Genomic DNA, 27445 nt, shown 5'->3' on the forward strand with positions numbered 1-27445 from the left:
TAAGTTCTCCAGCTTTAATCTTCTTTTTAAAAATGATTTTAACTATTCTAGGTCTTTTGTATTTCCATATATATTTTGAATCCTCATGTCAATTTCTACAGAAAGACTGCAAAGTTCAGATTTTTAAAAATAGATTTACATTTTTATGTGATAAGACTTATTAACACAGAATTTCCAGAAAAATAGAAGTAAACACCCTTGAATATAGTATTTTATTTGGATCTGTAAATGAGATGCCAGCATACAAAGGGAATTTTAGACTCATACCTATTGTTTCACTACCAAAAACCATATACTTATCTGGATAAAATACTGTAAGTGGAGAAGAGCATTAGAAAATAACATTACTAATATCTCTGTGGGGAAACGGACTTTGGCCCAGTGGTTAGGGCGTCCGTCTACCACATGGGAGGTCCGCGGTTCAAACCCCGGACCTCCTTGACCCGTGTGGAGCTGGCCATGCGCAGTGCTGATGCGCGCAAGGAGTGCCGTGCTACACAGGGGTGTCCCCCGCGTAGGGGAGCCCCACGCGCAAGGAGTGCACCCATAAGGAGAGCCGCCCAGCGTGAAAAGAAAGTGCAGCCTGCCCAGGAATGGCGCCGCCCACACTTCCCGTGCCGCTGACGACAACAGAAGCGGACAAAGAAACAAGACGCAGCAAATAGACACCAAGAACAGACAACAAGGGGAGGGGGGGAAATTAAATAAATAAATAAAAATCTTAAAAAAAAAAAAAAAATCTCTGTGCTCCCTACCAAATTTTGTGAAATATTAGCAATATTCCTTTATTATTTCAGACCAAAAAAATCACATATACACTTGAAACCTCTTCTGCACTTCCTTGGTTCTACTTCCTTAAGGTAACCTCTTTCCTAAATTTGGTGTTTATTATTCCCATGCTTGTTAAACTTTTACTACATATGTATATATCTATTCCATTTAAAAAAATGAAATTCCTTTAAATTTATATACATGAATTACTGTATACAAATCCAATGGCTGTTGAATGATATCTGATACTATGAAATGATAGTATAGTGCTGTTGGTAATGTATCTTTTTGTAATTCTCCCTACCCCCTTCAATTCTAAGATGCTTAGATTTATCCATGTGAGCCAAAGAAGCAAGAGCTCATTCAGTTTTTATGTGCCATGTATTATTCCATGCTATAAATATGTCACTGTTTATCCCACTGATGGACATTTAGGTTTCTTCCAATTTTTCACTATTATATATAAGCAATGCTGCTATGAAAATTTGTTTCCTTATGAATGAGCACCTCTTGGGTGAAAGTGCTATATAGAGGCTTATGATTATAATTGTATTTACAAATTGCTTTATTAATTTACACCCCAGCAAGGAGTATACATATTGACCCACAACCTCTCAGATATTTGGTATAGTCAGATTTAAACATTTTGATAATCTGGTAGATATGAAGTAGCACCTGATATTGTGAGATGGAGTTTGAGGCTTGGTAGAAATGGAGGTGTGTTGTTTGGTGCCTTCAAGAAAGAACTGACTGTTCAGTTGTGAGGAGTGCAGTTAGCTAACTGCTTCCAGCCACAATGTGTTTTGGATCTGCTACAGCAGTTGATTCAAGGCTACCATCTTCCCAGGGAGCCCCAGCCAATAACAGAGGGTAGTAGCAGTATATATACTAGGGACTGGTCATTTCTACCCAAGGTGGAACATATTTAACAGCAGTCTTTGCTCTGGAGATTGCCACTGGGTTGTCTGAGACTCTGTCAGATATACATTACAGCCTGAGGTTTTCCTTGCCCAGATCTGCTTCCCAGATGTGCATAATGGTCAGAAGGCTTTCTATGCCCAATCCTGCTCCCTCTCTGTTCATGTTTCACAGGCATTGCTCCCTGATACACTTCTGACACTTCCAATTCCATCTCAATGAATGCATCATAGAAAACTCAAGGATGACACCATGAGTGAGTAGATTAAAATTCAAACTTGTAGAGAATTGATAAAAAGGATGTATATGTGTTAATCTTTGGAAATGAATAGAAAATGTGAACACAGAACATAATGTTTGTAACTAGCAGTACTATTATATGGGTAAGACAGTGGCTTAAAGGGAAAGTCTAAGGTCATGTATAGTAAAACTGTACGTAAAAGAGGAATATGGTAAAATTACACATGGACTGTTTTTCTTTGAAACTGAATAAATATATGTTAATATTAGAAGAAAAACCAATATGCTAAGTAAAAGAAACCAGACACAAAGTACTACTATTGTATGATTCCATTTTTATAAAATGTAAATATAAACCAATGTGTAAACATGAAATTACATTTGTGGTTATATAGGGCTAGGGAAGGATAGATGAACTGAGAGGTGAATGGTAAGGGGTGTGGAGTTTTTCTTTCTGGAGTAATGAAATTGTTCGAAAATTTTTGGTGGTGATGAATGTACAACATTGTGATTATACTGAGGGCCACTGATTATTCAATTGGATTGCTCATATGGTGTGTGAATACATCTCAATAAAACTGATTAAAAAAAAACTTTCTAAGGATCCATACCAAAATTTCAGGAAAGGACCTTTTACTTTTTTGTTAATATAAAATAAAAGATCTTAAGAAGGATTAGGCCCATAATATGTCTACCTCGAGATTATTCATTGCTATAATTATTGCTCTTTTCAAGCTAGATTTTATTAAGTAGTAAGAAATGTCACAAAAGCTTCACACAATTAAGATGATAAAAATTTAAACAGGTAAGTCAATGACAATCTGCAGATACAGTTTCCTGAATGAGTCAGGTTAGCTTTTTCTAGGGATGGCTCTATCAGATCACAAGGGAAAGAGGTATATGGCAGTTTACAATGGAGATCAACTGAGTCACATGAAAGCTGCAATTGGATTTTTGAAAGCTAGCAATACTTAAATCATAAGCAGATGTGGAGGAAAGAGGTCCCCACTCCCCTTTCTCATATGAGCAGTATTAGTCACATCTTTTTCCCATAAGCTGATAACAATAACATTTTGTGGATTCTGTGGTTTCTGAAAAGAAGGGTGAAGTTTATATTTTCAAACCTTCAGTTTAGAGGAAACTTTGCAATAAAAGCGAATACGGATTTAGAGAGATATTTCCAAGTCAAAATATCAAGCACTGATCATTCTGAATTTCCACACACCAAACAATGTAAAGGCAAAATGGAATATATGGACGGTTGTAACGTCAAGTGAAAAATTTCAGTTTCAAAATCAGGATATAAGACAGTAAGGATAACATCTAAACATGTGGACACCATTAAACAAGTTCAGCAGATGAACTAAAGGACCCTGAAGATATATATGAAGTATTTTTGATGAACTCATCAAAATGAATAAATACACAAATACCACAAAAATCTTACTTTGAAACAGTAGGCATAGAAAAGTCTTAATATTGTCATGGAATTCTAATGGACAAAAAGGATTTTCTTTGAAATATAAAATGCTATCAAACTCCAATAGTGCTATGTGTAAATTTTTAAAGGTACCAATTTAAAATATTATAGAAGATAATTTCTGTGCAACTAATTTTAATTGTATCCAAGCACAATAATCTATGCCTTAACACTGAAGTATATGACAGATTTTTTTAAACCTTCTGAAAAAAGAGAAGGAAAAACAAAGGATATCAAGAGTAAAGTTGGGGACACCTGCGTATTACATTTTCAAATATTCCCATAGTTCTATGTATCAGGGAAATTGTGATATTCTCCTTTTATTTTTTCATATTTTTAAAATTAACAACTTTATTTCAAATTCACAAAAATAAAAGAACAGAAAAAGGCAGCTCAACAAGTTATGGAAACATTACTCCTAAAAAGTTATTTTTCAGGCACATTTATCTCATCTAATTCCAACTGGTAACTCAGTTGTTCCTCTAGTGTTCAGAAAGTTACACAGATGAACACAGATTAAATGACATAGTCAAGGTCTCCTTATTAACGAAAAAAAATGAAGAGGGAAAAATGCTTAATCATATTCACATCTCATAAAACCAAACCCCATATTCTTTTTTTATGTTTAGAATATAGTATCAACTTTACTTTTGCTTCAAAAACATTACAAAGTTGTTAACTATAGTCCATAAATTACATTAGTTATATTTCCTATGTATCACACCACATTCTTAACACCCTATAGAAAATTCCTGTATTTATATTATTAACCACAATCCTTATCTACTTCCAATATCATTGTTATATATTCCCAAATATTATTCTTCAGTTGTCCTCCAATTAACATTAATCTTCTTAGACTGCTTGTTTCAGTCACAATCACATTCATAGATCAACAACAGTTTGTTATATCATTACATGTTACCATCAAGCCCAACCATTATCATGTATTTACACTTGGGAATATGCTATATCCATCCAGTATCTTCTCCCCCTTTTCATCCCACCATCCATATGGCCTACATTTAGTTTCCTGAGGAACCGCTACAGAGGTTGCACCATTTCAGTCTCACCAACAGTAAAGGAGTGTTGCTATTTCTCCTAATCCTCTCCAACACCTCAAGTTTTCTGTTATTTTAATAATGGACATTTTGTATGGTGTCAGAAGATATCTCATTGCAGTTTTGTTCTGCATTTCTCTAGTAACTAGTAATGTTGAATATCTTTTCATGTCTTTTGGTCACTTGTATTTACAGTTTGGAAAAATGCCTGTTCAATTCTTTTGCCCATTTTTAAAAAACGGGGTTGCTTGTCATTTTGTTATTGTGTGATCTCTTTTTATAGCCTGGAGGTCAATCCCTTGTCATTTATATGGTTTTCCCCATTGAGTAGATTAACTTTTAAGTTTCTTCACAAATTATTTATTTATTTCTAAAGATTTATTTATTTATTTCTCTCCCCTCCCCCACCCCTGCCCCAGTTGTCTGTTCTCTATGTCTACTTGCTGCTTGTTTTTCTTTGTCTGCTTCTGTTGTTGTCAGCAGTACGGGAATCTGTGTTTCTTTTTGTTGCGTCATCTTGTTGTGTCAGCTCTCCGTGTGTGCAGCGCCATTCCTGGGCAGGCTGCACTTTCTTTCACGCTGGGCGGCTCTCCTTACGGGGCGCACTCCTTGCGTGTGGGACTCCCCTATGCGGGGACACCCCTGCATGGCACGGAACTCCTTGTGTACATAAGCACTGCACGTGGCCAGCTCCATACGGGTCAAGGAGGCCCGGGGTTTGAACTGCGGACCTCCCATGTGGTAGACGGACGCCCTAACCACTGGGCCAAATCCGCTTCCCCACAAATTCTTTAGAATTAAAAAGAATTTTTTTTTTTAGATTTATTTTTATTTATTATTTATTTCTCCCCACCCATTGTTTTGCACTTGCTGTATCTGTTCATCTTATTTCCTTAGGAGGAACTGGAAACCAAACCCAGGACCTCTGATGTGGGGGGGAGGCACTTAATCATTTGAGTCACTTCTGCTTCCTGCTTTGTTGTGTCTCTCATTACTTTTTTTTTTTTTTAGGTAGTACATTCTTTTTTTAAAATATATATATACTTTATCTATTTTTAAAAGATACACAGACCACACAAAATGTTACATTAAAGAATATAGGAAATTCCCATATGCCCCTCTCCCTACACCCCCCACTTTTCCACATCAACGACTTCTTTCTTTAGTGTGGTACATTCATTGCACTTGATGAATACATTTTGGAACACTGTTACACAGCATGTATTACAGTTTATATAAACTATCATCTCATTAAGTTTTCCTTGTGTCTCTTGTTGCATCATCTCACCGCACCTGCCCATCACACCAGATCACTGTCTTCTGCAGGAAGCACTGAGAACCAAATCATGGACCTCCCATGTGGTAGGCGGGAGCCCAATTGTTTGAGCCACATCCGCTTTCTCAAAAGTATTTAATTTTGAGGCAGTAGTAGCATTTATCTATTTTCTTTTTTGCTTTGTTCAAGTTTTGATTGCAAGGGCCAAGAAACCACCATCAAGCACAAGGTCTTAGAAGAAAAGCACACATTTTCTTCTAAGAGTTTTTATATTTAGGTCCTTGGTCTATCCAGCTAAGTGGGTTTGACAGCCTTATCAAAAATCACAATCACAGATGTAAGGGTCTGTTTCTGAGCTCTCGATTTGATTCCATTGTCAATCTGTCTATCTTTATGCCAGTGTCATGCTGGGTTTTTTTGTTGGTTTTGTTTTTTTAACACTGTAGTTAGATAATATGCTTTAAAATCTGGAATTAAGAGTCTTCCAACTTCATTTTTGGCTATTTAGGGGCCCTTTCCCTTCCAGATAAATTTGATAATTCACTTTTCCAATATACAAAGAAGGATATTAGAATTTTTATTGGGATTGCATTAAATCTGTAGATCAATTTGGGTAGAATTGACACCTTAATGATATTTAGTCTTCCAACCCATGAACACCCATGATAAATAATATCCTTCCAGTTGTTTAGATCATAATTGGTTTCTTTCAGCAATGTTTTATAGTTTCCTGAGTACTGCTTCTTTATGTCCTTGGTTAAATTTATTCCTAAATATTTGAGTCTTTTAGTTGCTATTGTAAATGAAAATTTATTTCTGACTTCTTCCTCAGATTGTTCATTAGTAGTGTACAGAAACACTAATGATGTTTGCATAGTAATCTTGTATCTCATTACATTGCTGAAATTGTCTTTAAGTTGTAATAGTTTTGCTGTGGATTTTCCAGAATTTTCTAAGTATGGGATCATATCATCAGCAAATAAGAAAAGTTTTACTGCTTCCCTTCCTATTTGGGTGGATTTTATTTCTTTTTCTTGCCTAATTGCTCTAGGTAGAACTTCTAGCACAATACTGAATAACAGAGGGAAGAGTGGGCATCCTTGTCTTGTTCCCAATCTCAGTGGGAAAGCTTTCATTCAGTCTTTCACCATTAAGTACAACGTTAGCTGTGGGTTTTTCATACATGCACTTTACCATATTGAGAAGTTTCCTTTCTATTCCTATCTTTTGGAGTATTTTTATCAAGAAAGGATGCTGTATCTTGTTAAATGCCTTTTCTGCTTCAATTTGTTAATGTAGTATATTACATGGATTGATTCTCTTATGTTGGACCATTCTTGCCTACCTGATATAAAGATAATGATGTATAATTTTTTTAAATGTTATTTTGGATTTGGTTAGCAAGTATTTTTTTGAGGATTTTGCATCCATATTCACTAAAGAAATTGTAATTTTCTCTTTTGGTAATAACTTTATTTGGCTTTGTTATTAGGGTGATGTTTGGTAGCATTTCTCCCTGTTCTATTTTTTGGAAAAGTTTAAGCAAGACTGGTATTAGATCTTCTTTAAATGATTTATAGAAACCATTGTGAAGCCATCTGGTGCTAGACTTTTCATTTTGGGGAGGTTTTTGATGACTATTTCAATTTCTTTATTTTTTTTTTTGAGGTCCTCTATTTCTTCTAGGGTCAGTGTGGTTTGTTCATGTGTTTCCACAAATTTGTGCCATTTCATTACGTTTTCTAGTTTGTTGGCATACAGTTATTTATAGTACACTCTTATGATCTCTTTAATTTCTACTGGGTCAGTGGTAGTGTCACCCTTTCTCAATTCTGATTTTATTTGCACCTTCTTCTTTTCTTTGTTAATCTAGCTAAGGATTTGCCAATTTTGTTGATCTCAAAAAACAAACTTTTAGTTCTGTTGATTTTTCTTTATTGTTTTATTTCCCTCTATTTCATTTATTTCTGCTCTAACCTTTCTTTCTGCTTGCTCGGGATTGGTTTGCTGTTGTTTTTCTAATTCCTCCAGGTGTGTAGTTAGGTCTTTGATTTTACCTCTTTCTTCTTTTATAATATAAACACTGAGAGCTATAAATTCCCCTCTCAGAACTGCCTTTGCTGTATCCCATAAGTTTTGGTGTGTTTTGTTCTCATTTTCATTTGTCTTGAGGTATTTATTCATTTCTCCTGTAATTTCTTCTTTAACCCACTGATTATTATGAGTGTATTGTTTAATCTCCATATATATTTGCGGATTTACCCTCTGACTGTTAATAATTTCTGACTTAATTCCATTATGATCAGAGAAAGTGTTTTGTATAATTTCAATGTTTTAAAATTTACTGAGATCTGACTTATATTCCAACATATGGTCTAGACTCTGGAGAAAGGTCCATGAGCACTTGAGAAGAATGTATATCCTGCTATATAGGGTGTAGTGTTCTATAAATGTCTATTAGATCTAGTTCATTGATCATATTACTCAAGTTTCCTTTTTTACCCTCTGTCCAGACATTCTACCTAATGCTCAGAGTGGAATGTTAAAGTCTCCAACTATTATTGTAGAGATGTTTATTTCTCCCTTCAGGTTTGCCAGACACTGGCAAAACTGATATGCTCCTTTTAGTGGTGACTGGCATGGCAATATAGTCAGCTACTTACTCCAGCCTCTTCCCTAGGTCTAAGTATTAGATTCACATAATTAGAGCCAAGACGAAGAAGTTCTCTAAAACTGGAGACATACATATCATGTATTTATAGAATTCAACTTCACAGATTTATTAGCAAGTGCATATTAGAAAATGTTTACCTATTGGGTAATTCTATAAAAACAAGAATAGCTCCTAAAATTAAAGGCAAAAAAAATCAGATAAAAAGTTGTAATAATTTTTAAAATGAGAGTTTCAAATTATCCTTAAGAAGTTATAAAATAAGGTTTTAATATTTCTATAATCAAATCTTTTACAAAACCACATTTAAAGTTAACAATAACTAAATATATTACATACAAATGTTATTTTTTCTAGCTTGGAGTCACATGAATTTTGGTTTTGAATTTTAAAAACTGCTACCAAATTTACTCAGTTATCATTTTTAACGAAAAGTAAAAAAAGTTATAAAACACTCTACCACGCCAGCTCAGAGCTTATATTTTCAACAAAAGTCCTGATTCCTTGAAGAAAAACAACATTCCACAACTGCAAAGAAATTTTTCTTCTATGAAGTACTTTCATCAAAAAAAAGTTTATTTCCACTTAAACTCTTTATATGTAATGACACTAACAGGTTCAGATGATTGCTTTTACAGTATCAAATCAGGTAAAATCACTACCATTTTTAAAAGATTTTATGTCTGCTGACAAGAATCTATTCCATGGTATGGGTTATGAAATGAAAGTTATATGACACCATCTCTGCTGCTTCAGTTAAGTCTAATTCTGCCAGGGCTTTCTAACTGTACTAACATGTGTGCCCCATGGCCTTTTCAGTTATTTGGTTAAGTGCCTGTTAACCCCTTTATAACAAGCATCCTATTTTGATAATGGAAAAAAGATGAGCTTTCAGAGGGATCTTATTAATCCTTATCATTATCTTGATTGACTCACTGTCAAGCAAGTGACACTGCTAAGCCCTCCTCTTCTGAAACTCTTATTCCTCAGCTTCATTCTATACTTCACATGCATTAGTTACATTAGTTTTTACATTCATTATCTGTTTCTACTAGGCAGAGGATATAGCTTTGAAGTAATCCATATTTTCAAGTAATCCAGTTTAATGAAATTAAAGTAGTAATGTTAAAATTAGTCATTTATGTCCTAAATTATTTGTTACAAAAAAGCAACATAAATGTTTACTTATTAAATTATGTGGTAACTATGGGTTATTCATAAGGCTAAACTATTACTCTCTTTGCAAAAAAACCTTGTACCATTGAAATAAATACATAATTCTAAATCTTGTCCAAAAATGTTGACCCAAATATACAATCACTCCATGTATATTATACGCATTAAGAATTGCTGGGGGACGGGGACTTGGCTCAATGGATAGAGCATCCACCTACCACATGGGAGATCTGAGGTTCAAACCCAGGACCTCCTTGACCCGTGTGGAGCTGGCCCACGCACAGTGCTGATGTGCACAAGGAGTACCCTGCCACGCAGGGGTGTCCCCCGCGTAGGGGAGCCCCATGAGCAAGGAGAGCGCCCCATAAGCAGAGCCGCCCAGCATGAAAGTAAGTCCGGCCTGCCCAGGAGTGGTGCTACACACACGAGAGCTGATGCAGCAAGATGAAGCAACAAAAAGAGACACAAATTCCCATGTTGCTGACAAGAACAGAAGCAGACACAGAAGAACACACAGCAAATGGACACAGAGACAATTGGGGGGGAGGGGAGAGAAATTTTAAAAAATAAATAAATAATAAAGAACTGCTGGGAGCAGATATAGCTCAGTGGTTGAGTACATGCCTCTCATACACAAAGTCCTGGGCTCAATCCCCAGAACCTCCTTAAAAAAAAAAAGAATTCTAACTTTACATTATAAAGCTATATAAACACAATTTCTTTAGGGAATTCAGACTTAATTTCAGTTAATCATTTAATACATACTTCCTAAAAATTACACATAGCCTTCAGATACACCATCTCTGACATTCTAAAATTGTAAACACATTTAGCAACCCATTCAACAATCATTTGTTGTACACCTAATATATACCACAACATATGGTATAAAAGAAGGGGGAAAAAAACCCCAGGCCCGTATCTTTAGGAGGTCAAAGACTTAGTGTTAGCTCAGATGAAAAAATGTAATAACAATATATTACGACACATGCTACTAGGGTGCAGCCATGTTGTGGAACCATATGTGAAGTTTTTAAACCAGAACTGGATAGTTTTGATAGTTAAGCTGAGTTATTAAAAATAAACAAGAATTGGGAACAGATGTGATTCGAGTGATTGAGCTCCCACCTCCCACATGGTAGGTCCTGGGTTTGGGTCCTGATGCTTCCTGAAAAACAACAACAACAACAACAACAACAACAGGCAAAACAAATGAAAAAACCAACTCAGGGAAGCCAACGTGGCTCAGTGGTTGAGCACAGGCTTCCCACATACGAGGTCCTGAGTTCAATACCTGGCTCTTGGTACCTCAAAATATCAAAAACAAAATCAAACAAACAAAATTTAATATGGAAGATGGTGGGGAATGACTGTACTGGGTAGAAGGAGCAATATGCACAAAGACAGAGGTGTGACAAAACAGCAACATGTGCAGCCAACTAAAACTAGTTCTTTACAAATGGTGGAAAGGACTTTAGTAAATGGAAGGGTGGAGACTAAGAAGATAGGAAGGTGAAAAAGTACATGGGCCAAATCATAAAGGCATTTATATGTAGAAAGTGAAAACAGGTAATAAAGGTATAAAGAATGGTTTGTGAAGGCTTATTAATATAATGCAAGAAAATATATATAATACAAAAGACAATTAGAGAATGATGTTCTCAACGTGGTAACAACAAATATACCCTGGAAAAGTCTTCCCTCAGAATCAGGTAGTAAAAGGACAAATCCCACTTGCTAAGAAATTTGGAGGATGACAACGACTAGAAAAGGACTCCAGCAATGCTGAATCAAAGAAAAATCTCCAAAAGCAGGTAGGAAATTTCTATCCGGAACCCACTAGTCATTACTCCCTCCAGCCTCACTGAGTTCCACACAGCTTAGCAGTCAGACAGAGGCAGTGGCCCGTGGCCCTATCACCATATACACAGACTACAGAAGCCACTCACACTGCAAGATAGGGCCACACACACATCAGGCACAGGGACCAAAGTCTGCAGAGACACAGGGTGGAACACAAGCCCCTAAGGTTTGCCACATATGAAAGGGCCCACGGAGGAAGGGGACTTTGGCAAAACTGTGGGGAAGAGGTGCACTCACTAAATCCAGTTTCTGTTGGCTGAACACTTAATAAAACTAAGTGTTGATTTCCGATCAGAAGCCATGGAGGCAAGAAGGCAGTAGTATAATGTATTTAAGGTCTGAAAGAGAAAAACTGCCAGCCCCAAATTCTTTATCTGGCAAAACTGTCCTTGAAAACTGAGGAAGAATTTAAAGTATTCAAAGATACACAGGAATAGAGAATTCATCAACAAAAGACTGGCCCTACAAGAAATACTAAAAGGAGTTCTGCAAGTTTAATGGAAAAGGCAGGATGGAGTGGCTTGGAGAGGTGTGAAGAAATGAAGAACTTTAGTAAGGGTAACTGACAGGGTAAATGCAAAGCACAATAGTACTGGATCTTCAATATACAAATCTACTCTTTAAATCCCATATGAGTCAGAATCTAAATGAAAAAGAAGAATTCTTATTTCCTGATAATGGACATGCAGAATATACAGTGATAAAGTGGGACAAAAGTAACATAAAGAGGGGAAACTGAGGGATATAGGAGTAAAGAAAGTATATGCTATTGAAGCTAAGTTAGGATCTTTTCAAATGAGTAGGTTAAAGAAATAAGTTGTATAACATAAAACCCCGGGTAACCACAAAGTAAGTATTTAAAATAGATACAGGGAAGCAGATTTGGCTCAACTGATAGAGCATTCACCCACCATACAGGAGGTCCAGGGTTTAAACCCAGGGTCTCCTAACCCATGTGGTGAGCTGACCCAAGCACAGAGCTGCCACGTGCAAGGAGTGCCATGACACAAAGGGGTGTCCCCCACATAGGGGAGCCCCACATGCAAGGAGAGCTGAAGCAGCAAGATGATGCAACAAAAAGAGACACAGATTCCTCGTGCTGCTGAAAAGAATGCAAGTGGACACAGAAGAACACATAGCAAATGAACACAGAGAGCAGACAACGGCAGGGGGGGGAGGGGAGAGAAATTAAAAAAAAAAATCTTTTAAAATAAAATAAATTGAAATAGATACAGAAAGAAATAAGAAAGGGACCAGACAGATAATATCACAAAAGGTCAAATGTACAGAAAAGGAGGTTGGAATAAAGGAAAAGAGATATGGCATATAAAAACCAAAGGACAAAATGAAGTAAATACTGCCTTTACAATAATATCACTAAATGTTAATGGATTAACCTTCCCAACCAGAAGACAAAGATTGCCAGAATGGATAAAAAAGCATGATCCAAATATGGATTGTTTACAGGAGACCCAAAGACACAAATAGGCTAAAATTGAAAGGCTGGAAAAAGATATTTCATGCAAATGGTAACTGAAAAGAGCTAGGATAGCTACAGTAGTATTGGACAAAATAGACTTTAAGGCAAGAGATGTTATCAGAGACAAAGAACACTATATATTAATAAAAGGGCAATCCACCAAGAAGAAATAACAATCATAAATATTTATGCACATAACCTTTGTGCCCCAACATCCATGAGGCAAACACTGGCAAAACTGAAGGGAAAAACAGACACATCTATAATAATAATTGGAGACTTCAATATACTACCCTGATCAATAGATAGAACATCTACAGAAGATCAACAGGAAACAGAGAACATGAATAATATGATAAATGAACCAGACATAACAGATAGATACAGAACATTGCAACTCAAAATAGCAGGATCCAATTCTCAAGTGCATACGGATCATTCTCCAGGCTAGACCACTTTGAATCAAAAAGCAAGTCTCAATAAATTAAAAGAAGATTGAAATTATATAAAGGACTTTCTTTGACCATAATGGAATGAAGCTAGAAATCAGAGAGAACTAGAAAATACACAAAAACATGGAAGTTAAATAACACACTCTTAAACAATCAATAAAAATCTTGAGAGGAAAAAAATGAGAACACATCTTTATCAAAACTTATGGGATACAGGGAAGGCAGTGTTGGGAGGGAAATTCATAGCTCTAAAATTTTACATAAAAAATGAAGAGCTAAAATCAATGCTCTAAGAGCACACCTGGAAGAAGTAGAAAGAGAACAGCAAATTAATCCCAAAGCAAGCAGGAGGAAAGAAGTAACAAAGATTAGAGTAGAAATAAATGAAACTGAGACCAAAAACACAATAGAGAGAATTAACAAAATCAAAAGTTGGTTCTTTGAAAAGATTAATAAAATTGACAAACTTTTAGCTAGACTGACAAAGGGAAAAAGAGAGAAGATGCAAATAAGGAAAATCAGAAATGAGAAGATGGAAATTACTACTGATACACAGAAATAAAAAGGATCATGAGAATATAAGATGGAAAAAAAATACCAACAAATTAGAAAACAAAGATGAAATGGACAGATTCCTAGAAATACACAATCAACCTACTGATTCTAGGAGAAACAGAAGACCTCAATACTTAAATTACAAGTAAAGAGACTGAACGAGTCTCACAAACCTCCCAACAAACAAAAGCCCAGGACCAGATGCCTCCACAGAGAAATACTACCAATCATTCAAAGAATAATTAATACCAATCTTGCTTATATTATTCCAAAATATTGACAAGGATGAACACTACTTTACTCATTCTATGAGGCCAACATCACCCTAATACCAAAGCCAGATAAAGATACTACAAGAAAAGAAAATTACAGACCAATTTCTCTTCTAAGTAGAGATTTTAAAATCCTCAACAAAATACTTGTAAATCAAATTCTACAGCACATTAAAATAATTATACACCAAGATCAAGTAGGTTTTATCCCACGTATGCAGGATGGTTTAACCAAAGAAAATCAACTAATGTAATACACATTAACAAAATGAAGGGAAGGAACCACATGATCAACTCAATTGATACAGAAAAGGTACTTGACAAAACCTGGTATCCTTTCTTGATAATACTTAAAAACCTAGAAGAGGAGGAACCCCCGTAAACATGTTAAAGTGCATATATGAAAAACCCACAGCTAATATCATACTCACTGGTTAAAGACTGAATGCTTTCCCTCTAAGATTGGGAATGAGACAAGGATGCCGAATGTCACCACTACTATTAAACATTGTACTGGAAGTTCTAGCTAGAGCAGTTAGGCAAGAAAAAGAAATAAAAGTCATCAAAATTGAAAAGGAAGAAGTAAAACTTTCTCTATTTGCAGATGACATGATCCTATATATACAAAGTCCCCAAAATCTAAAATAAAGCTACTAGAGATAACAAATTCAGAAAAGTGGTAGTTATGAGATCAATGTGCAAAACTTAGTAATGTTCCTATACACTAGTTAATGTGCAAATCAAGGATGCAAATCAAGAGGATGAAATCAAGAAAAAAAATTTCATTTAAAATGGCAACTAAAAGAATCAAATATCTAGGAATAAATTTAAGCAAGGATGCAAAGACTCGTATACAGAAAACTATAAAACATGCTGTGATGGTTAGGCAACTGTGACAACTCAGCCAGGTAATCATGCCCAGTTGTTTGGTCAAGCAAGAACTGGGCTAACTGTTATACAAGGGCATTTATGGATTTTAGTCACCACTGAATTTACCACTGCAGTGGTAAATCATGGATAGCGGTTATAATTACATCAATCAGAGAGACTGCCATTAGCAATGAGTGACACTTAACCCAATCAGTTGAATGCCTTAAAAGGGGTAGTGATTCCAGCCTTGAGAGAGAATTTCCCAGTTCGTCTTTAGACAGCCAGCATCTCCCAGACTCATCAAGAATCTTCACTGGACTTTCATCCGAGCTCCTGGTTGCAGCCTGCCTGCGGAACCTGGACTTGTGCATCCTCATGGCTGTGTGAGAGACTCTTACAAAATCACATACTATTGACAGATATCTCTTGTTGATTCTGTTTCCCTAGAGAACCCTGACTAATACACATGCTAAAAGAAATCAAAGAAGAACTAAATACTAAAAAATGGAAGGACATTCCATTATGCAACAACATATGTATCATGGGAGTTCCAAGAGAAAAGGGACAGAAAGAGTATTTGAGGAAATAATGGTAGAAAATTTCCTAACTCTCTTGAAAGAAATGAACTAACATGTCTAAGAAGCGCAGTGTACCCCAATCAGAATAAATGTAAGACACTGTTGGTGGGTATATAAAATGGTACAGCCACTATGGAGGACAGTTTAGAAGTTCCTCAGAAAGTAAAAATTATCATATAACTCTGGAATCATCTCTCTACTGGATCTATATCCCCCAAAATTGAAAGCAGGGACTAGAACAGATATCTGTAAACTGATGTTCATTGTGGCATTATTCACAATAGCCAAAAAATGGAAGCAACCCAAGTGTCCATCAACCGATGAATGGATAAAGAAAATGTGATGTATACATACTACGGAATATTATTCAGCCATAAAAGGAATGAAGCTCTGATACATAAGACAACATAGATGAACTTGGAAGACATTACTCTTAATGAAATAAGCAAGACACAAAGGGACAGGTATTACACCATCTCACTGATATGAAATAATTAGAATAGTACAAGTATAAAAAAGTTCTTTCAGGTAGCAGATGTTGCCCAGTGGTTGAGTGCATGCTTCCCATGTACCTCCTTAAAAAAAAAGTTCTTTCATGAATTATAAGAACTGCACCACACTAAAAGGAGGAGTTAATAACAGGTGGTATATGTGGGGAAATGAGACCAGGAATACACTTAATGTAAACCATGGACTTTAGTTAAAGTATAATATTCTTACATCAATTGTAACAAAGTTAACACACTAATTCACAAAGTCATCAATAGAGGGTATATGGTAATATAATTTTTATATGATTTTTCTGTAAAGCTATAACTTCTCTAATTTAAAATATTGAACTGTAAAAATTATAGAAACAAAATAAGAAGTTCTATTTGTTTTAAAAAGTAATATGTTACTGACATTTCTGAGACAGAACTACATTAAAACAAAACAAAACAAAAACATGATTCTTCATGCAGATTAGATGACAGCAATGATATAAGGAGCCCAGTAAGGAGGTTTAAGGTAGGCAAGGTGAAGCAAAATGGAACTATCATGGAAATGGAGTCAGGGCATGGAACAGAGCAAGGCCTGACAGAGAACAACTACCTGGATGGATTTACTAATGAATCTCCTTCACATAATTGCACAGAGCTATGTGGGGGCCATTGAAAATACTCAAGAAAAAAATTGCTGCTTTGGGATATAATCAGATATAGATTGTTTAAAAAGAGAGAGAGCATGTGTTAAGAACCGATCTAGTTGATTGGCACAAAAGACTTATTTAAGGCTGGACCTTATTTTAATCTTTGCAAAATTATTTTAAGAGTTTTTAGTATTTGCATATCATTTTTTAAAATTAGGAAGTAACTTTTATAGTGAACTTTCTCTGAACCTGATTATATAATTAATATGTAACATGAGGAATATATGTAGGCCAAATAAAAAGCTCTTGTGAAATAATTTTTCTTAAATCAACCATCCTGCCAACTGTATCTTAAGCTACTTACAAAATAAATTTTGGAATGCAAGGGAAAGCTTAAAGTTTATGTAAAACAAAACAGTTTAAGATGTTCAATGAGAAGCCTAGTCCTCTGAGTCAAGTATAATTATATGATATTTTACAGTTACTCTGTGATGATCAAACATTTTCAACTGACTCATAATGATCACAAGCATCAATGAATCACTGAATTTTATGGTGCAGACTAGCCTTGAATGTTGAAAAAAAGTGCTTTAGTATTTTCATAGAATCCCAAATTTTAAAAAATACAGTGTTTAATTCTAATCTGTCCTCCCAATTAAGGCTGAAATGTTTATATCCTTAAGTTCATCTGCCTATGTCTAGAGTGACAGAGGTAGCAAATAATATTAACAAAAACAAGTAGGAATAACAACTCCTGAATGATCATTATGTGAACATTATGGTTAAGTACTTTTATATACAGTATTTTTGGACACTTCCAGTTATTAAATGTTCCATTTAATAGTGAACCAAATTTGCTAGCCTACAATTTTTAACAAAATTATTGGCCTAATCATAATTATTGGGTAATAAAATAGTTACTATTAATAGCAACAAGAAAAGTAATTGTTTGCAAATGTTTTTTATGTCAATCATCACAACAGCTCTATGAGGAAGGTACTGTTATTACTGTCCCCCTTTTACAGGAGAGGAAACTAAGTCTTAGAGAAGTTATGTAATTTGCCAAGGACACAGATGTAGTAGTTGGTGAAGCTCAGGATCAACTTCAAAGTCAAAGTTTTACTCATAAGTTTGATGAGTACATGTCCTTGAGATATGGGTTTTGAGTGCAGGCAAAATCAGGTTTCTAAACTTTCTGAGCTGAGGACCAGAGACCAAACCATGGTTATATTCACTGAAGTAAGAAACATAATTCTGAGACCTCTGAGGAAATGGAATATCGACCTATTCTAAGCTACATCTCTCTAGCATATTTTTTACATTTTGAATTTCTGTACATCCCAATCTACACATAATCGTTAACAATGTAATTTTTATGGCTGCTTATTTTGTTTTTTTTCCTTCACAAATGCAACAGTCTTTACTGTGTAGACTGCAGGTTGTGAAACCATTATGAATGAAGATATGGAAAAAAAAAATGGGTCACCATCTGTGACTACCACAAGAAAAAACAGCCTTAAGAATTAATCACTACATCATAGTTAAATAAAAAAACATGCCACACTGTGTCGTTAATTCTGGCCTGATTTAACTGTGAAATAAAAATAACAGTCAAATGATGGAAAATTGAGTTAGCCAGAATGTGATCATCCTGGCAATGTGAATTTATTTTGTTCTCATTTCTTGATTACAGCAATATTTACACAAATCTTGTTACAGTTTTAAATAATAGAACATCAAATATAACTGTTCAAAATATTTATTACCAACTTGCATTAAATGTGGTTAGATTGCTTTACATAACATACCAACATCAGTACTAATCTCTAGCACCTCAAAGGATAATTTGTGAGATTTGAGAGAAGTGGTTATTCATCACTTGCCATGTCTATATGGCTCTCCTTTCCACATGAAAATCATGTTAGTAACTCAATAAAAGTAAGGCGTGTTTAAAATCTAATTTTCTAATAACTGTGAAATATTTGTGCCAACCTATTCAAGGAATAGTTAATGTGCACCTGCTTTGTGTTAAGCACTGCTATAGGAATTTTTCCATAGAAGACCCCTGGCCTTGGTGTCTGCTATGGAGTAAACAATCCAGTGGGGGAAGACACATAAAAGGAATACATGTAATAAATAAAAACATCATAAAATATATACATATATAATATTCTTAGAAGGTGATAAATGCTGTAGGAAAAAAGAAAAAGTAAAGCAAAGTAAGGGTATCAGGACAGCCATTGGTGGGGGGAAGGTGAGGCAGGTTTCAATATTGTATGTGGCAGTGAGGGCATGTGCCAGTAAGAATGTGAGATATAAGAAAATATTTGAAAAAGATTAAACTGATAGATTTCAAGCAGATTTCTGGAAATAAGAAGAGTATTCCAGACAAATGGAAGATCAAGAGCAAATAATATGAGGTGGGAACATGCCTTGAGAGTCCTATAAGAGCAAAGGAAGTGTGAAGACTATGACTCCAGCAGAATGAGGTTAGGTAGGTTTGATCATGTCAGGTCCTAATGACCTTTATAAGGACTTTGACTTTTACTGACTGAAATGTACCAATCATTAATAACAAAGTTAGGGAACCAGGTGTGGCTCAAGCAACTGAGCTCTCATTTACCATATGGAGGACACAGGTTCTATCCCTGAGACCTCCTGGTAAAAAAAAAGAAAAAAAGGTGTCCCAAACCTGCACGGAGTGCGTGGGGGAAGCACCAAAAAGACAATGAGGCTAACAGATAGAAAATAATAATAATAATAATAATAATAATAATAATAATAATAATAATGTTAGGCAGCGGACTTGGCCCAGTGGTTAGGGCGTCTGCCTACCACATGGGAGGTCCACAGTTCAAAGCCTGGGCCTTCTTGACCCGTGTGGAGCTGGCCCATGTGCAGTGCTGATGCATGCAAGGAGTGCCCTGACACACAGGGGTGTCCCCCGCATAGGGGAGCCCCACTCGCAAGGAGTGTGCCCCGTAAGGAGAGCCGCCCAGCGTGAAAGAAAGTGTAGCCTGCCCAGGAATGGTGCCGCACACGTGGAGAGCTGACACCACATGACGCAACAAAAAGAAACACAGATTCCTGTGCTGCTGACAACAACAGAAGCAGACAAAGACGATGCAGCAAATAGACACAGAGAACAGACAACCAGGGTGGGGGGGGAAGGGGAGAGAAATAAATAAATAAATAAATCTTTAAAAAATAATAATAATAATAAGGTTAGGTCCAGATCTTAGTTGCCAATTGATTTCAGAATTCCTAGAGAAAAAAAAAAGCCCTTTATTTCTGACCTTACCTCCAATTAACTATTTAACGTTGCTGCCTTAATTGCCTTTTCCTATCAGCATCTTTAATCTCCAATATTGAAATTATATGTAACTCCTTCAAATATTGTTATATTATTTCCCTGAGAAACCAACCATAGAGTCTTTAAGAATAAAAAAAACAAGCTGATTTCATAAGTGCACGCCTGCTTTACCTTGGTTTATAAATGCATGGAAATTAAGGCAGGCAAGAAAAGAATATCACAAACAACACTTTGATCAAAGGACTTTATTGTGAACCACAGGACATTTCTATAGATAGCAGTGTTTGTTTTTTTTTTGTTTTTTGTTTTAGATTAATCTGAGTACAACTAAGAGAATCAATACTGAATTTTTTTTTTAAACAAGACTGGTAAGCAGATTCATTTATATTTTCAAATTTATTACATACAGCAGGAGATAAAAATTATAAGAAATGCAAGATTTTAATAAATTGGCCTTCACATTGCTAAACAAAAGTCAAAAGAATTGACAAGGAAGAGAGATACACAAAAGAAGCATGGTTTATGTATTATTATCAAACCATAGTGACTATCTTGAATAATCATAAAAATTTAGCTTTAATAAACCTAGATAAGTTCTTAAGGATTTTCTCTATAATTCTCAATGTTTGCTGATTCCAAAGAAAAAAGACAGGTAGTAACAAATGCAAAAAGGAATTCCTAAATTTAATATAATTTAATTTTATATTAGAAAAGTTGTAGGTTTACAGAAAAATAATGCATAAAATACAGAGTTCCATATACCACCTTTATTTTTTTTAACCCTATTTTTAACACCTTGCATTAGTGTGGTACATCTGTTACAATTCATGAAAGAATATTTTTATAATTTTTCTATTAATCACAGTCTATTGTTGACAAGAGGGGTCAATGTTTGTATTATACAATTTTGTTTCCTTAAAAAAAATTTTATTGTAGAAACATATCTCAAACCTAAAATTTACCCTTTTAACCATAAATATCAACTTCAGTGCTATTAATTATGTTCACAATGTTGTGCGATTATCATCACTATCCATTACCAAAACTCTTCCATCAACCCAAATAAAAACTACAATTTAAGCATTAACTCCCCATTTCTCTACCTGCACCCTGGCTCCTGATAATCTATATTCTAGTCTTGGACTCTATGCATTTGCTTATTCTAATTATTTTAATTAGTAGCCATTCTAGTGCTTGCCAAATGGTATCTCATTGTGGTTTTGATTTGCATTTCCCTAATGGCTGATGTTGAACACCTTTTCATATGCTATTTTGGTCATTTCTATATTTTCCTTGCAGAAATGCCTATTCAGTTCTTTTGCCTATTTTGTAATTGGGTTGTTTCTCATTTTGTTGTTGAGTTGAAGAATTTATTTATATATTCTGGATATTAAACCTGTATCACATATGTAATTTCCAAATATTTTCTCCCATTGACTAGGCTGTCATTTTACTTTCATGATAAAGTCCACTGAAGAACTAAAGTTTTAATTTTGCTGAGGTTCCATTCATCTATTTTTTTCTTTTGTTGCTTGTGCTTTGGGTGTAAAGTTAAATAAATCATTTCCTAACACAAGATCCTGAAGATGCCTCCCTATGTTTTCTTCTAGGAGTTTGGTAGTTCTGATTCCTATATTTAGGTCTTCGATCCATTTATTTTGGGGGGGGGGTCTTATTTATTTATTTATTTTACACTTTTTAAAGTTAATAGATCACAAAGTATGCTACATTAAAAAACATAAAAAAATTGAGGTCCCCATATAAGCCACTCCCCACCCCCCCACCCAATCACTTTTGTAAATTGTATTTTTTGGAAGATATATACATGGCAAAAAAAATGTTACATTAAAAAACATAAGAGGTTCCTGTATACCCCTCACCCCCACCCCACTCCTCCCACACCAACAACCTCCCCCATCATTGTGGCACACTCATCACACTCGGTGAACACATTTTAGAGCACTACTGCATCACAAGGGTAATAGTTTACCCTGTAGTTCACACTCTCCCCCAGTACATTCAGTGGGTTATGGCAGGATATACAAAGCCCAGTTATCTGACCTTGCAATATCACTCGGGACAACCTAAAGTCCTAAAGATGTCCCCACATCACATCTCTTCTTTCCCTCAGCACTACTGTGGCCACTTTCTTCACCTCAATGCTACAATTTCTTCCATTACTAGTCACAATAGTTTTATAGTAGAATATCAGTAAGTCCACTCTAATCCATATTTTATTCCTCCATTCTGTGGACCCTGGGACGGTGATGTCCTCTCTACCTCTAGACCAAGAGGGGGCTTAGATTCCACATGGATAACGGATGCAATTCCTCTGCTTGCAGTTGTAGGCACTCTTGATTCCCTGGTGTGGTGGTTCACCATCTTCACCTCCCTGCTGGCTGATCTGGGTAAGTCCAACAAACCAGAGAGTAGGAGCTGCAGCTCTGCTGAGGAGGTCTTTGATCCATTTTGAGATGATTTTTGTACATGACGTGAGGTAGGGGTCTTCCTTCATTCTTTTGCATATGGATATCCAGTTTTCTCAGTACCATTTGTTGGAGAGACAAATCTTTCCCAATTGAGTGGACTTGGTACTCTTGTCAAAAATAGTAGGCTAAATGTGAGGGTTGATTTTTGAACTCTCAGTTCTAGTCTATTGGTCTGTGTGTCTGTCCTTGTGCCAGTACCATGCTATTTTGATTACTGTGGCTTTGAAGTAAGTTTTTCTTTCTTTCTGATTTTTCTCTTTATTTTACCATAATTGAAAAATGCTATTACTTAACATGAATACTTGATACATAATTTCCTTACAACTTCTCTATGGTGAAATAAAACTGTACAGATTTAGAGTGTATATAATACCAATACTCATGACAATTTCAAACCAACTAGCATTGGTATAACTTTAAATTACTACTAATGAGGCTATTTTTGGGGGGGGGGATGTGTAAAACTTCTTAGGGTCCAGCATACCAAAAACTTCATTTCTCAAAGTCAAATCTATATTGTCATAGAGTTTAAAAAGTGGCATTATAGTGTGGAGACACTACTACCTCATCCTGATACATCTCTTAAAACAGGCTGGAATAATGCAAAAATATTCATTACCTCTATATATTATAAATATTTTCACATACTACTTTTTGCCCAATATGATTAAGGACAAAAAACAGGAATTCAGGTTGCTTTACAATCTGATAAACTGCTAATAAGCTCCAGTTAGAAATTTTTAGACATTATACCAAATTGTCTTGGTCTTCTGATAATACATACGCACACACACACATATTTTTTCAGTAATGTTTAACAGATGTAAATTATTTATTGAATATTTGCCACCAAATATAGTTTATTATCTTGCATCAAGCATATCACTTTCAAGTTAAAATGCCAGAAACACCAATATTTACAATTCTTTTAAGTAATATTATAATATGACATATTAATATATTAAATATAAATTCTTCTGGCTTATATTTCTTATAAGAATGATAATAGCAAAAGTGACCCAAAGTTTTCAGTGTGAGATTATGACTAAGCTACATTTTGCAAAAATATGATGTAAAATAGCAATAATCCCATTCAACATCCTGGATTAGGTCCCTTCAGGAGGTACTGATAATTTACACAGCTAACTTTAAATTTACAGATAAAAGCAGTTCAATACTGACATCTCTTACAATGTTCAGTCCACAGTTTTGATGGTCTGATTTTTATCAAGTTAGTTTGATGAATTAGTCAGTTGGCATTTATGAACACATTTATTGCCTTGCTTTCTTTACAATAGGTTTTCAAAGTATCACTAAAACATTCTGAAATACTTTACAAATTCTTTCCTTTGGTGTTCAAGTGCCCTTCAGTTTTGGCTTGATATTTCTTGAAGACATTATTCACTGCATCGAGAAGTTCTTTTTTTGGCACTAGCTATATCCTTCATTGTCAACAGAAACCTGACTCTGTCAACTGACCTCATCTAGGATCTTACTGAGAATTTAAGTGCTCATGCCTTTTGAATCAGGTCCTGGAATTCTGGCTCCAGTTGCTCAATCATATATTCTTCTACTTCATCAGCTGCCATATGAAGGAGAGATTCTGTGCAGTTAACTTCCATACTTTTTTCTCTAAAATTTTAATAATGATGTTTTGCATGAGACCTGGATTTTCTTTTCAGCCTTAATGAAAGCAGCTCTCAGTGTCTGAGCTGCAGACAGATGTACCTGTTGGAGCTCATTAAACACAGGAATCATGACTGCATAGAGGGGCACAGAAACCATGGAAGTGTTCTCAGCTTCATTCTTCATTTCTTCCATTCTCATTCTCATTCTCATTCAAAAGTCAACTACAGGAGAAAAAGCAGTACTAAAATGCAGGGAAATCTTCATTCAATGTAGTATTTTATCCCCTTTTTGTAATAAAATAGGGCACATAACATATACTGACCATCAACTGGGGCACTGACTCCACTTCATACCTTTGGAGTGCTCTTCAATTCCCAGATCTGAAATGAGTTTTTAAGGTCAGGAAGTGTGAGTCTTCCAACTTTGTTTTTCTTTTTCAAGATGGCTTTGGCTATTCAGGGCTCTTTACCCTTCCATATAAATTTGATGATTGGCTTTTCCATGTGTAAAGAAGGTTGCTGGAATTTTGGTGGGGATTCCACTGAATCATTGAATCTGTAAACTGCTTTGGGTAAAAAGGACATTTTTTTTTTAAATGAACTCATTTACTGCCACCCCCTTGTCTGCTCTCTGTGTCCACTTGCTGTGTGTTCTTCTGTGTCTGCTTGTATTCTCATTAGGTGGCTCCAGGAACTGATCCTGGGACCTTCTGGAGTGGGAGAGAGCTGATTACTCTCTTGTGCCACCTCAGCTCCCTGTTCTGCGACGTTTTCTTATTTTCTCTCCTCTGTCTCTTGTTGCATCACCTTGCTGTGCCAGCTTTCTGTGTCAGCTGGGACTACTGCGCAGGGCGGCATTTCTGAGCGAGGCGGCACACCCACGTGGGGTGGCATTCCCGTGTGGGTCAGCACTCTGCATAGGCCAGCTCGCCCTCACCAGGAGGCCTTGGGCACCAAACCCTGGTCCTCCTATATGGTAGATGGGTGCCCATCTGCTTGAGCCACATCTATTTCCCCCAGAATGGACATCTTAACAAGACTTGTTCTTCCAATCCTTGAACAAGGAATGCCCTTCCATTTATTTAGGTTGTCTTTGATTTCTTTTAGCAATATTTTGTAGTTTTGGCAAACAAGTGCTTTAAATCCTTGGTTAAATTTTTTCCAGGATATTTAATTTTTTTAGTTGTTATCATAAATGGAATTTTTTATTGAGTTCTTTTTCAGGTTGTTCATTGCTTATGCATTCCTGAGACACTACTGGTTTTTGTGTTGATCTTGTACCCCACCATTTTGCTGAATTTGATAATTAGTTCCAGTAGCTTTGCTGTGGATTTGTTAGTGCAATAGGAATTCATTAAAATACTTTTCTTTAGAGAAAATTTAAAACTTAAAATAAATATATTTATGTAATTGACACTTAAATCTTTAATTTTTTTTACTACAGACAGGAGCTATTTTATTTGGAAAAGTGTGTGTTTTTCTAGTTTATGTTAGGGAATCACCTTTCCTACAGTTTTATAGCACTATCATTTCATACCTACTACAATGGGATAGTCAGAAAATAAGTAATACCTTTAAAATAAAGATTGGATTTTTTTTCTGATAGCTCACAATCTAGTAGGGAACAGAGGGCAAAATAGAATAATATATTCCTGAGGCTCATACCAACTGAATAAAACCAGTGTAGAATATTTACATCCATATTAAAGAAATGCTGGAATTAATGCAATTGATAAGAATAAAATGGGATTAGGCATGGAGATTATCTTTAAAAGAAAGTGTAAACCATGTTCAGAAAGGGTGAGTAAATCTGACTTCATGAAGTTCTATTCCTCCAAGGTTAGGTTGGGATATGGAGCAGAGATGCAAAACTAACACTAAAATACTCAAGTGTATATCCACCTTATATCTTTTACGGAATATAAACACACACACACACACATACACATAATTTGTACCTACAAATTTCCTTCTTTCATAATCTAAGTTATTTGTTTAGTTGAAAAAAAAAGTAGAGAGAAAGATATAGATAGAAATAATAGCATTTTAGAAAAATATAGCTGAAGTTAAATTGTGAATCTGGTCTCTCTTTGGATGGGAAAATGGAAAAAAATTTTGAGTCATAAATCTGGATTGAGTCATGTTTTTTAGCAACCTGGTTGCTGATTTTTATCACATTGACATACATCCTGTCCATTTGACATCACCATTTGGCTTACATCACCTCTGGACCCCAGGGAAGAAGAGCAGGTGGTATCCCATAGAGTCATATGGTGTCATTAATTCCTTATGAAAACCAAAGTAAATTATGCTGATCAAAGTGACAGGTAGAATCTAAAGATCCTCACAGAATTACAGACAGAATCATTTTAATTATAAATATATCCCATTCATCTAAAAAGAAGATCATGCATAAAAAGCAATGATTGGAACAGGAGGAAGAAGTTAGCACAGAAAGTAAGTCAGGAAATTAACTGCTGCAGAAATGGCAGAATGAAAGTGAAGAGCATAGTAGAAAAAGCCATTTCTCTGTGGGGAGGCCATGGGTTTAGGTACGGAGCAGGGGAAAGAATGGTAGGCAAAAACTCTATCTAAAATGCAACGCTGCCTAAAAGTGGAGCACACATAAACTTACATGTCTGAAGACTTCCACAGAAAGAGAAGATAATGTTAATAAATAATGAGAAAAATAAATTTAGCTTAAATCTGGTCATAACTCAGGGGTGACACATCTTACTCCTTTGAAATCTGGTATGTGCATATCAGATATGCACATATCAGATTTTGGCATACATGTAGTTATTTTTGTTTTTTTATTTCTTTATTTTTTTTAGGTGATTTTTAATATATGTGCTTCACTGTATGCAAAGATTATAAGAGCTACTGGGGATTGGATCATGTCCCTCACAAAAGCCATATTCAGGCCCAAACCCCTGGTCCTGTAGGTGTGAAACCATTTGTAAATAGGACCTTTGAAGATGTTATTAGTTGAGACATGACCAAACTAAAAGAGGGGGGTGTGTATGAGAAAGAATGTAGTAGAAGAGTTGGGTGGGGGTGGAAGCTCAGGAGCCCGATTTTGGACATGTTACATATGCTATAATTATTATATATCTAAATAGAAATATCAAGAAGGAGGTTGACTATGTAATTCTGGAGTCCAGGGAAGATATAGGCTACAGATATATAGTTGGGAGTCACAGATTTATAATTACATCTAAAG

At 35.5% G+C, this 27445-nt stretch overlaps 1 protein-coding gene and 1 pseudogene across 1 annotated transcript in view; both read right to left on the reverse strand.

Annotated features, from left to right (window-relative positions):
- ME1 (malic enzyme 1) overlaps window positions 1-27445 on the reverse strand; it is a 238350-nt gene that overhangs the window by 84744 nt on the left and 126161 nt on the right. The window lies entirely within an intron of this gene.
- LOC139440058 (programmed cell death protein 10 pseudogene) lies at window positions 23766-24427 on the reverse strand (annotated as a pseudogene).

Source organism: Dasypus novemcinctus, chromosome 11 (genome assembly GCF_030445035.2).
Source record: "Dasypus novemcinctus isolate mDasNov1 chromosome 11, mDasNov1.1.hap2, whole genome shotgun sequence".
In the NCBI taxonomy this organism is placed as follows: Eukaryota; Metazoa; Chordata; class Mammalia; order Cingulata; family Dasypodidae; genus Dasypus; species Dasypus novemcinctus.